Source organism: Bufo bufo, chromosome 2 (genome assembly GCF_905171765.1).
Source record: "Bufo bufo chromosome 2, aBufBuf1.1, whole genome shotgun sequence".
Lineage (NCBI taxonomy): Eukaryota > Metazoa > Chordata > Amphibia > Anura > Bufonidae > Bufo > Bufo bufo.
This window is the reverse complement of record NC_053390.1, coordinates 793735114-793746833: the sequence shown is the minus strand read 5'-3', so window position 1 is coordinate 793746833 and position 11720 is coordinate 793735114. Positions and strand designations below refer to the sequence as shown.

The 11720-nt window shown below is 44.4% G+C and overlaps 1 long non-coding RNA gene across 1 annotated transcript; it reads left to right on the top strand.

Moving 5' to 3' along the window:
• Window positions 1–5035: 5035 nt before the first annotated feature.
• On the top strand, window positions 5036–8221 carry LOC120990426. The gene is made up of 3 exons (XR_005776415.1): window positions 5036–5379; window positions 6381–6466; window positions 7190–8221. It is a non-coding gene; the product is annotated as an uncharacterized LOC120990426 (long non-coding RNA).
• The last annotated feature ends 3499 nt before the right edge of the window (window positions 8222–11720 follow it).

The following is an 11720-nucleotide window of genomic DNA, read 5'->3' as shown; positions in this document are numbered from 1 at the left end:
AACTCCTTACCACACATTTGGGCCCCTAGAATGCCAGGGCAGTATAACTACCCCACAAGTGACCCCATTTTGGAAAGAAGAGACCCCAAGGTATTCGCTGATGGGCATAGTGAGTTCATGGAAGTTTTTATTTTTTTTCACAAGTTAGTGGAATATGAGACTTTGTATGAAAAAATAAATAAAAAAATCATCATTTTCCACTAACTTGTGACAAAAAATAAAAAATTCTAGGAACTTGCCATGCCCCTCACGGAATACCTTGGGGTGTCTTCTTTCCAAAATGGGGTCACTTGTGGGGTAGTTATACTGCCCTGGCATTTTCCAGGGGCCCTAATGTGTGGTAAGTAGGTAAATGACCTGTGAAATCCGAAAGGTGCTCTTTGGAATGTGGGCCCCTTTGCCCACCTAGGCTGCAAAAAAGTGTCACACATCTGGTATCTCCGTACTCAGGAGAAGGTGGGGAATGTGTTTTGTGGTGTCATTTTACATATACCCATGATGGGTGAGAGAAATATCTTGGCAAAAGACAACTTTTCCCATTTTTTTTATACAAAGTTGGCATTTGACCAAGATATTTATCTCACCCAGCATGGGTATATGTAAAAAGACACCCCAAAACACATTCCTCAACTTCTCCTGAGTACGGAGATACCAGATGTGTGACACTTTTTTGCAGCCTAGATGGGCAAAGGGGCCCAAATTCCTTTTAGGAGGGCATTTTTAGACATTTGGATACCAGACTTCTTCTCAGGCTTTGGGGCCCCTAAAATGCCAGGGCAGTATAAATACCCCACATGTGACCCCATTTTGGAAAGAAGACACCCCAAGGTATTCAATGAGGGGCATGGCGAGTTCATTGAAAAAAAAAAATTTGGGCACAAGTTAGCGGAAATTGATTTTTTTGATTTTGTTCTCACAAAGTCTCCCTTTCCGCTAACTTGGGACAAAGATTTCAATCTTTCATGGACTCAATATGCCCCTCAGCGAATACCTTGGGGTGTCTTCTTTCCAAAATGGTGTTATTTGTGGGGTGTTTGTACTGCCCTGGCATTTGAGGGTCTCCGCAATCATTACATGTATGCCCAGCATTAGGAGTTTCTGCTATTCTCCTTATATTGAGCATACGGGTAATGAGATTTTTTTTTTCCGCTCAGCCTCTGGGCTGAAAGAAAAAAATGAACGGCACAGATTTCTTCATTCGCATCGATCAATGTGGATGAAAAAATCTCTGCCAAAAAAAGAAAAAGGAGGGGAAAGGCGTCTGCCAGGACATAGGAGCTCCGCCCAACATCCATACCCACTTCAGCCCGTATGCCCTGGCAAACCAGATTTCTCCATTCACATCAATCGATGTGGATGAATAAATCATTGCCGGGATTTTTTTTTTTATATATACAAAGTGTTTGCCAAAGCATATGAACACCGCCACCTCCTCAGCTCATATGCCTCGGCAAACGTATCTTTTACTGCAGAGGAGAAATCTCGTCTTGCAGCGCCGCATACACCGACTTGCGTGTAATCTGACAGCAGCGCAATGCTTCTGTCCGAATGCACATCAGTGCTGCAGCTGGTCGATCGGTTGGTCCACCTGGAAGGTAAAAAAAACAAAACAAAAAAGAAAAAACCAGGCCGCAACGCAATAAACTTTATTAACTGTTGAACAGAACATAGAAACTTTTTTTAAACTTTTTTAACTGAACGTTTAACTTTTTTACTTACCGGTATTTTTTTTTTTGTTTAGTTTTTTTTACCTTTATAGAACAAACCTCTCCTTCCCCATGGGACAATGTGCAAAGCGCAAATCGCCCAAAGATGTGGCGAAGTACGTTATGCACTTTATCCCAGGTGAAAGGAGAGGTTTGCAGCAGCTGTGAGTGAATGGGCCCTAATAGCCCTGTGTGCCTGTCCTGGTGAGATGTGATCCCTATGCTAGGTGTACCTGTGTGTGGTACTTCCGGAAACACTCACCAAAGCATAGGGCAGGGTGGTCAGCACAGTCAGGACAGAAATAGCGGGTGTCACGCCTTATTCCACTCCTGCTACAGACACGACATCTTTTTCGGGGTGACGGTTGGGTTGAGGTACCAGGAACGACACTGGGGAAATGTCGCTCGTGTAGACGGCTAACTACACTGGTGGATGGGGCCACGGAACCTCCTGGGTAAAGGAGGTTCTCGATGATCTCTTCCTGGAATTTGAGGAAGGATCCTGTTCTCCCAGCCTTACTGTAGAGAACAAAACTATTGTACAGCGCCAATTGAATCAAATATACAGACACCTTCTTATACCAGCGCCTGGTTCTGCGGGAAACTAAATACGGAGACAACATCTGGTCATTGAAGTCCACCCCTCCCATGAGCGCATTATAGTCGTGGACACAGAGGGGCTTTTCAATGACATGGGTTGCTCGCTCAATTTGGATTGTCGTGTCTGCGTGAATGGAGGAGAGCATGTAAACGTCACGCTTGGCTCTCCATTTCACCGCGAGCAGTTCTTCGTTACACAAGGCAGCCCTCTGCCCCCTTGCAAGACGGGTGGTTACAAGCCGTTGGGGGAAGCCCACGCGACTAGTTCGCGCGGTGCCACAGGCGCAAATCCGTTCTAGAAACAAATGCCTAAAGAGGGCCACACTTGTGTAGAAATTGTCCACATAAAGATGGTACCCCTTGCCGAATAAGGGTGACACCAAGTCCCAGACTGTCTTCCCACTGCTCCCCAGGTAGTCAGGGCAACCGACCGGCTCCAGGGTCTGATCTTTTCCCTCATAGATCCGAAATTTGTGGGTATAGCCTGTGGCCCTTTCACAGAGCTTATACAATTTGACCCCATACCGGGCACGCTTGCTTGGGATGTATTGTTTGAAGCCAAGGCGCCCGGTAAAATGTATTAGGGACTCGTCTACGCAGATGTTTTGCTCAGGGGTATACAAATCTGCAAATTTCAGGTTGAAATGGTCTATGAGGGGCCGAATTTTGTGGAGCCGGTCAAAAGCAGGGTGGCCTCTGGGACGGGAGGTGGTGTTGTCGCTAAAATGCAGAAAACGGAGGATGGTCTCAAATCGTGTCCTGGACATAGCAGCAGAGAACATGGGCATGTGAGGAATTGGGTGCGTTGACCAATATGACCGCAATTCATGCTTTTTTGTCAGGCCCATGTTGAGGAGAAGGCCAAAAAAAATTTTAAGTTCGGAAACTTGGACTGGTTTCCACCGGAAAGGCTGGGCATAATAGCTTCCCGGGTTTGCGGTTATAAATTGTGTGGCATACTGGTTGGTCTCTGCCACGACTAAGTCCAAGAGCTCCGCAGTCAAGAACAGCTCAAAAAATCCCAGGGCCGAACCGATTTGAGCCGTCTCAACCCGAACTCCAGACTGGGCGGTGAAAGGGGGAACTACTGGTGCGGCTGAAGTTGGTGACTGCCAATCAGGATTTGCCAGCACCTCAGGGACTCTAGGGGCTCTACGGGCCTGTCTGTGCGGTGGCTGCGACGGGGTAACTATTGCACGTGCCACCGTACCAACTTCAACTGCCCTTCTGGTGCTCGCTACTTCACCAGGTTGTACGGCAGTGCTGGTACTAGGTCCAGGAAGGGCTGCGCTGCTGGTGTATGCCTCACCACGTGATCCGGCAGCGACAGCCCCACTCTGCTGCTCTTGAAGCGGATCCTGCGTAACCTGTGGTCTAGCGACATGGGGCCGGGTACGCCTGGTGCTGCCAGGGACCTCCACCTCCTCGTCCGAACTTTGGGTCAGAGAGCCACTGCTTTCCACAGGTTCATATTCTGACCCGCTAGATTCGTCAGATGAGGGTTCCCACTCCTCATCCGACTGGGTCAGAATCCTGTAGGCCTCTTCAGAAGAATACCCCCTGTTTGACATTTTGGACTACTAAATTTAGGGGTATTCCCTGAGACTACCCAAGAAAAAAAGCAAACCTGTCTTACAAAGGGGAGGCTAGCGAAGTACCGGAGGCCGCTGCGGTTGATAAAAAATATCGAAACTGATTTTTTTATCGCCGCAGTGCGTGTAAAATGAATGTGCAGTGATCAAAAAATATATATTTTTTGTCACTGCGGTGGGGCGGGCGTGGGTGAACGCACGTGTGGGCGACCGATCAGGCCTGATCGGGCAAACACTGCGTTTTGGGTGGAGGGCGAGCTAAGGTGACACTAATACTATTATAGATCTGACCGTGATCAGTTTTGATCACTTACAGATACTATAAAAGTACAAATGCTGATTAGCGATATGCTAAACAGCGAATAAAAGTGACTGCGGAGCGGTGGGGTGGGCGCTAACTGACGCTAACTACCTAACCAAGGGGCCTAAACTATCCCTAAAACCTAACAGCCAATACCAGTGAAAAAAAAAAAGTGACAGTTTACACTGATCACTTTTTTTCCTTTCACTAGTGATTGACAGGGGCGATCAAAGGGGTGATCAAAGGGTTAATTGGGGTGCAGGTGGGTGATCTGGGGCTAAGGTGTAGTGTTGGTGTACTCACAGTTCAGTCTGCTCCTGTGCTGGATCCAACCGACGAAAAGGACCAGCACAGGAGCAGAGAAGCCATATAACAGATCATATTTACTAATATGATCTGTTATATGGCTTGTGATTGGATTTTTTGAAAATCGCCAGCCTGCCAGCCAATGATCGTTGCTGGCAGGCTGGTGACGAAATACTTCTTTTAATTTTGCCGGCCCGCGATGCGCATGCGCGGGCCGGCTTTGAGCGAAATCTCGCGTCTCGCGAGATGACGCGTATATGCGTGACTCTGCGCAGCACTGCCACCTCCGGAACACAATGCTGCGTTAGGCGGTCCGGAGGTGGTTAAGACATGCTACCAAAACCCTCAACTAGATGATATTCACATTACAACCACTGGGAGGACACATATAACATAACAACCCCCAATAGAGTATCGCAAAATCATGTTTTGTTTTGTTTAAAGCTGGGGATATGTCAAGTAAGGAAAAAAGGACACATTTGTTTGCTTCTACATGTACTTTCATATTGGCCACTCTTCAAACCAGACGTCGACATTGATGTGGATGGTGACTTGGATCCATGTCCTTATGAGAACGCTGTTGATGGCAAAAATCAGAACTCGTGATCAGAATGACTCAGTAGTGCATCTTCAGGCTTTGGGACTGTATACTTCAGATGACCGTACAGGAACCAAGCCCTTATTTTTTAATGAGCGCCCCCTCTGGGTGAAGCCAGTTAACCAAAGGCTTTGTGTACAAAGGCAAAGAACATGGTGGGGGAGGAATCTGGCATATTTGCATTTTCATGGGAGAATGTGTCACGGAGAGAAGAGTCACAAACTACTACACTGTACAAACCATACCGTAACAGAGGGCAGAAAAAGACACCACCAGGTGAGGAGCACACCTACGTGATGAGCAACTTTCCATTTTTGACTGGTGTTCTTTAACAGCTTGTGCAGTAGACTTGAATTTGCTCCTTTCTGGTAGCAGGGTTATTGCTTCACTTTGCATTGTGACTTTTACCTTCCAATAAGTCAGTAACTACACGACAATCATTGCTTGGTGTAACTTATTAATTACATAAATACAGGCTATACGAGTCATACTCTGTGACAGTGGCTCTTTTGTAAGGTTAAAAGAAGGGTTCCAAAGCAGGGGTCCATCCATTGTGAGGTCAATTTTGCTGCATTTTCTAAAGCAAATGCTTATGGGTGCTTCCATTATGGAAGCGCTCATTAGTACAGTAAGACCGGGTAGCAGTGTAGCGCTGGTGGTGCGTTGGTGTTACTCACCGCTCCCTGGTCTTCTCTGGGCTCCATGGCCATCCTAAACAGAAGAGGTATTTTTTTTTATTTTTTTTGTCTGATCTGAGGTCTGATGAAGATTGAGGGTCTGGTATGAGGTCTGATAAATATTGGGAGTCTGACAAAGATTGAGGGTCGAATTTGATTCCTGATGAAGATTAGGGGTCTGATCTGAGGTCTGATGAAGATTGGGGGTCTGATCTGAGGTCTCATGAAGATAAAGGATCTGATCTGAGGTCTGATGAAAAATATTTTTTTCTTATTTTCCTCTTCTAAAACCTAGGTGTGCCTTATGATCATGTGTGTCTTATGGGAATAAATATATGGTATCCTAACAGGGACACTCACTTTGAGACCATCCAATCGTAGACTTTTAAATACTGTCCTACAATTAAATAGAAATTCCACGTCAGGAACATTGTCACCCTCCAATGCCCTCCTAGCTGAAAGAGATGCCAGTAATTTAGGTTTCCAGGGGCTCCTATTACACTCCACCATGACTTCTCATATCTTGAAAAATAGAGCAATTGATTAGAATGATGCCCTTAAAAGAGTTACCATCTGCTTTTCCTAATTTCTTTGTTACAGGGAGCCCAAAAATAGGTTATTACTGAGTCTCCTGCCAAGTGATCAGCTGTTATCCATTGAAAAAACCCAGCACCGTCAGAGATGGAGTTAAGTATTGCAAGATACCCACTGAAATCAAATCAAAATGCTGTTTGTGTAATGCATGAAAATGTACTGCAGTGGAAGACTCTCTTAGGAGCTGCTGTGGACTATGGCTCATTTTAGGTCATTTTCTAAAGGGATTGTACAGCCAGTAATATTGGTGACCTATCCACACAACTTTGGAATGGTAAATATATTCCAAACTTTCTTGTACAGGTGTGTACTATGTAATAACATGGGGTTAGCCACCTTTTGGAGGATTTTTGGCAAATCTTCTTCCTGGGCAGAACTGCCAAGGGAAGCATACTTACCTGCTCCCCGGTGCGGGGTCCTGGCTCCTTCGTTGCCTCGCTGCCCTGCTCTCACTCTGGTCCCCCGCTGTGAACATCTGCCTGAAAGCCACTGTAGCCAATCACTGGCTTCAGCAGTGAACAGCCCTCTTTGCGTCACTTGACCAACTGACATGACACAAGGCAAGCAGGTCACTGCGGATGTTAACGGTGGGGGAGCCTAGCGAGGCAGTTGAGAGCAGATAGCCAAGGAGCCGGGACCCAGTGACATGAAGCATGTAAGTAGGCTTCTCTTTGTAGGTCTGATCAGGAGAGGGGGTGCTTGCCAAAAAAAAAAAATCCAAAAGTTGCCTAATCCCTTAAAGTTGGGTTTGTAAGACTGCTTGGTTTCACGAAAGAAAAAAAATTAGCTCCCAACAATATATTTATCCTTTTTAGTAGATCTAAGGATTGGCATCTCTACTATTTTGAAGATTACTAGGTCCAGTAAGAAAGTGACCAAGGATGAAGGTTTACACCATGAATTCGGCATAGGGAAAATTTATGTATAACAACATAATACACAATAAGTCCAGTTTCTTTAAATAACCGATTTATTTGAGCGGGTCAACATCTTTCAAATAAAATTCCAAAAATATACCTCTGGATTCGAAAGACTCACCTTTGAAATGTCACATTTTGGGAAAATAAGGCTGTAGAAACGCAATAAAGACTGAGCACTCCAACCTCTTTGTGATCATACAGCCACAGAAAACCTGCCATGTGTTCTGTACAACAAACTAAATAAATTATCAAAAAATTTAAAATCTAAATGTAAAACATTGGTCTATGTGGTAAGAAAATCAGTCCACACAATATTCCTGAGTGTTTACGCAAACCAGCCACCTGAACCCAGACAACAGATGTACAAGAGGTATAAGGGGGAAGGGGTGTTAAGTATGAATTTTTGTGTGTCTACTGTCAAGTTAAAAGAAAAATTTGCTAGACCTAAGCAATTAATCCTTTACCTAAACAGGTTGCCCGACCTCCATCGTAATTTTAGTTATGGTCTGAAAGTGTTCAGCCTAATTAAAAAAGGGCACTCACCTATTTATTGGTGCTCCATGAAGCACTAATAGTCCTGTCCCTTCTCCTTCTGGTCCACAGGGGACTAGATGTAGGACATCCTATCCATTGTCAGGTGCACTTCAGCAGCCATTCACTGGTGTCAGCAAGGACGTGTCTCCAAGCGGCATGTGATTTCTGAGACCAGTGAATGGCTGCAGAAGTAAATGTGACGATGAATAAGACTTCGCACTTCAGGTCTACAGTAGACCAGAAATGGTGAGGACTAGACCTTCAGTGCTGGAATGGTGCACCGGTGAATAGGTGAGCGTCTTTCTTTCACTAGGCTGAGCACTTCTAGGGGCCATAACCCCCACCGATGAGTTCCTCATATGGAAATCCACGATGATTGGTGAGTGTGCGTTACCCATGAGCCTGCTGTACTCTCTAATTGCTAAGCTCCACCCCTTCACCCTTCCCCTAGTGATGGTTAGATCACCTCAAAGTCATACTCTGATTGGCTGAATATATATCACATTATAAAAGGCACAGTACTCCAGAAAATCAGAGCCAGTCATTCATACATGTGATGTGTTGTTTTTTTCCGATATACATACGTGCACGCAACCAGAACTCATATGACCACGGACACTGCTGAGGTCCTTGAGAGGAGGACGTTCACCAATGATCCTAGATTTATGGGCTTAAAACACCTGGCCGTATTACAGAACTCTTTTTTACATAGTCCTAGCACAATGTCTATAGATTTCTATTGGCCCATACTGAGTCTACAATTTTTTAAAGCACAATATGGAGGTACTGTACACATAATGATCACCCATGATAACTCCTCATAGTTCCATGCAACCACAAGAGGTGAATGATGTTAATGATGCATAGACATTGGTTTATCAGTGACCAGGACATGACATGATCTAGAAAGTTTCACTGCTTTTATCGCTTTAACCTTAAAGGAGTTTTCTAGGAGTACAATATTGATGACCAGGGGCGTAACTACCATAGCGGCAGACCATGAGACTGCTATGGTGCCCAGTCTTAGTTGGGAGTATCTCCTCTTCTACTGGAGGTAAAAACCTGGTCAGGACTCTACCCTCTAAAGGAACAACTTTTAGCAAATGAAGCAGCGGAAAAATGGCCCAAGGGTCATTTGTAAAAGGTTTAGGCAGAAACCCTTCTGTCCTGGGTGGGGGGCCTAGTTTGATCCTTGCTATGGGGCCTTTACTTCTCTATGTACGCCACTGTTGATGACCTATCCTCAGGACAGGTCATCCTGGCACCTGTTTGAAGAAGCTGCAGAGCTCTGGTGAGCTATGTGGCCTCCTCCTTGGCCAGTGATGTTATGTTCATCAGTCACAAGGCCTAGGAGCAGCTCAGTCCTATTGAAATGTATGAAGTGCAATACCAAGCACGCCCACTGTACAATGTATGGAACGGTGAGCGGTATGCTGAGCGCTCACTAGGCTGGACCTCCAATCAGATATTGATGATCTATCCTGAGGATATGTCATCAATATTGTACTTACGGAAAACCCCTTTAAAATGAAATCACATCCTCAAAGGTTGTGCTGATAAATATTTGTTCATATCCTTAATATATATGATACAGAGCTCCAAATTTCCTGATTTTCAGATGCTGGTTTTATTCCAAAGTGTGCCTGAGTAAGACGTTACAAATCTGCTTGTCCATGTGGCAAAAAATATTAACTATACACCAGCAATGAGCCAGCAAAGATTTATACTGGGCTCTCTGGTGTGAAGAAAGTAAATCTGTGGGGCTGCGGGTGGCCATGAGGCTCACTAACCCCACCTAATTTTTTAAAAAGCACTTCATATAAAAGCTCAAAAAGTAACAAAATCTTTGCACAAATGAGATTGTAACTTTTTGATGCCAGTTTTCTAGTGCAAAGAGCACGATAAATTCCTTGTATAGAGTTGAATGAAACTTCTGTCTGCCGACAGTCACCACTAGAGGGAGCTCATGGGCACACTGCATACTATTTTGAAAGTGAACTGCATTCTAAAACAGCATGACGCAAATTATTAAAAGGATTAAATAAATAAATAAAAAAAACACCAGATGTCGTTAAAATAATAAAGAACCAGAGACATACTGATTGTGAGCCCCATTGGGGACAGTTGGATACTAATGACTGTAAAGTGTTGCGGAATATAGTAGCGCTATATAAGTGCATAAAATAAATAAATAATAAATAAAAATTTTGAGTCACAATTTTAGGCATCATTTTTTGGCTAGACATATGGTAGTATTTCACTTACATGAATTTGTTTGCATGTTGGATTGAATAAAAAGCAATTTCGCCATTTCTTTTCTTATTCTCAACAGTGTTCACTGTTAAAATAGTTGGTTGAGATACATTTTTGTGACTTTGCACCCAAAGGTTTCACTATTATCCAGGCAACCCCAGCAATCACATAGCCAGGGACGACAGTGAAAAAGTAAGCCAACACCCCTGGTCTACTATACCACGATCCGCATTAAAGAGGTTGTCCAGGATTGTATTATTGATGGCCTATCTCCTCAGGACAGACCCTAATATCAGCTGGGGGGGGAGGCCAACACCCCACTCCCCTGACAATTAGCTGTTACCTTGTTGCTTTGGCACCGGAAGTCGATGCTGGAACTACAGCTCTGTCCATTGCAGTTCCAGGGAATAGGACATCGATATTGAAAGCTTGGACAAGCCCTTTAGGAGGTCAAACAGACAGGATTGTAAAACTCCAATCCCGACAGTTAGTGAAGCAGTCAATCACAACCACACCCCGGCTGTACGTCATTTTGAGTCAAAGGCTTTAAGCTCCCTCTAGTGGTGGCTGAAAGTAACCAGAATTATTCATTTAGCTTTGTCAATGCAGGGGATTTTGAGCCTCTGTATCACAAAACTGGAGCTCTGATTGCTAGAATGGTCACCTGTGAGCAGTGCTCTTCTTACCTTTGTGGGCTGGAGTACTCCTTTAAGTCCTGATTTATCTTTGGAATCTGCTTTAGGGCCGTATGTATTTTGCGATCCGTAAAAAATACGGATGACGTACGCGTGCATTCCGTATTTCGCAGAACGGAATGCAATTGTTCCAAAAAAAATCGGAACGGTCACGGAAAGAATATAAGTTCGTGTGCGTGAGCCCTTAACACTGCACATACACATTATTCTGCTTGCTCTGGAAGGCTAAAGGCACGGGTTTACATCACCCTGCGGAGGCCAGAGCTTAATACTGGTACAAAATAACACAGCATATCCCATCGCCTGCAATGGATTGAACGCGTGAAATATTCAGTAATATCCTCTATTTTCTCGTTCTAAAAATTAAAAAGTTCTGCATAGAAATAGTGAAAAAAAATGAAGCATTTAAACCGAAAACCCTCAGAATCCCCTTCTGGAAACATTTTTATTACAGTTTTTTTTCCCCATCTGTTTGTAAGGAAGCTGGGCGTCACCAAATATTGTGCGTATTACGGCTTCCTACAAGGTTGTCACTAGCAGAGAAATAATGCCCTGGACGCTTGTCCGATGACAACCCTCTTTGGAGTTTTGGATTTGTGACTACGGCCATAGTGACCGTCACCCAACTTTCTCAGAAGTGGATATTTTTTTAAAAGTAGGTGTCAATGCTCTTAAATCTGAAGATTGTTACCCAAGCCCTCCCAATCCCGATGCACAATGTAATGTTGTAATCATATGTAAACCAAGACAAGCCTGGAGAATTGTGGGGGGGGGGATGTCCTGAGACACTTCATCAAACGGATTGTCCTGCATGCATGGGATAGGCATAAGGCCATCCTTCATCTAAGATAGGGCCTGGGGCTATTCATAGTATTCAGTATATTGGGCAGACTAGATGGGCCAAATGGTTCTTATCTGCCGACACATTCTATGTTTCTATTAGA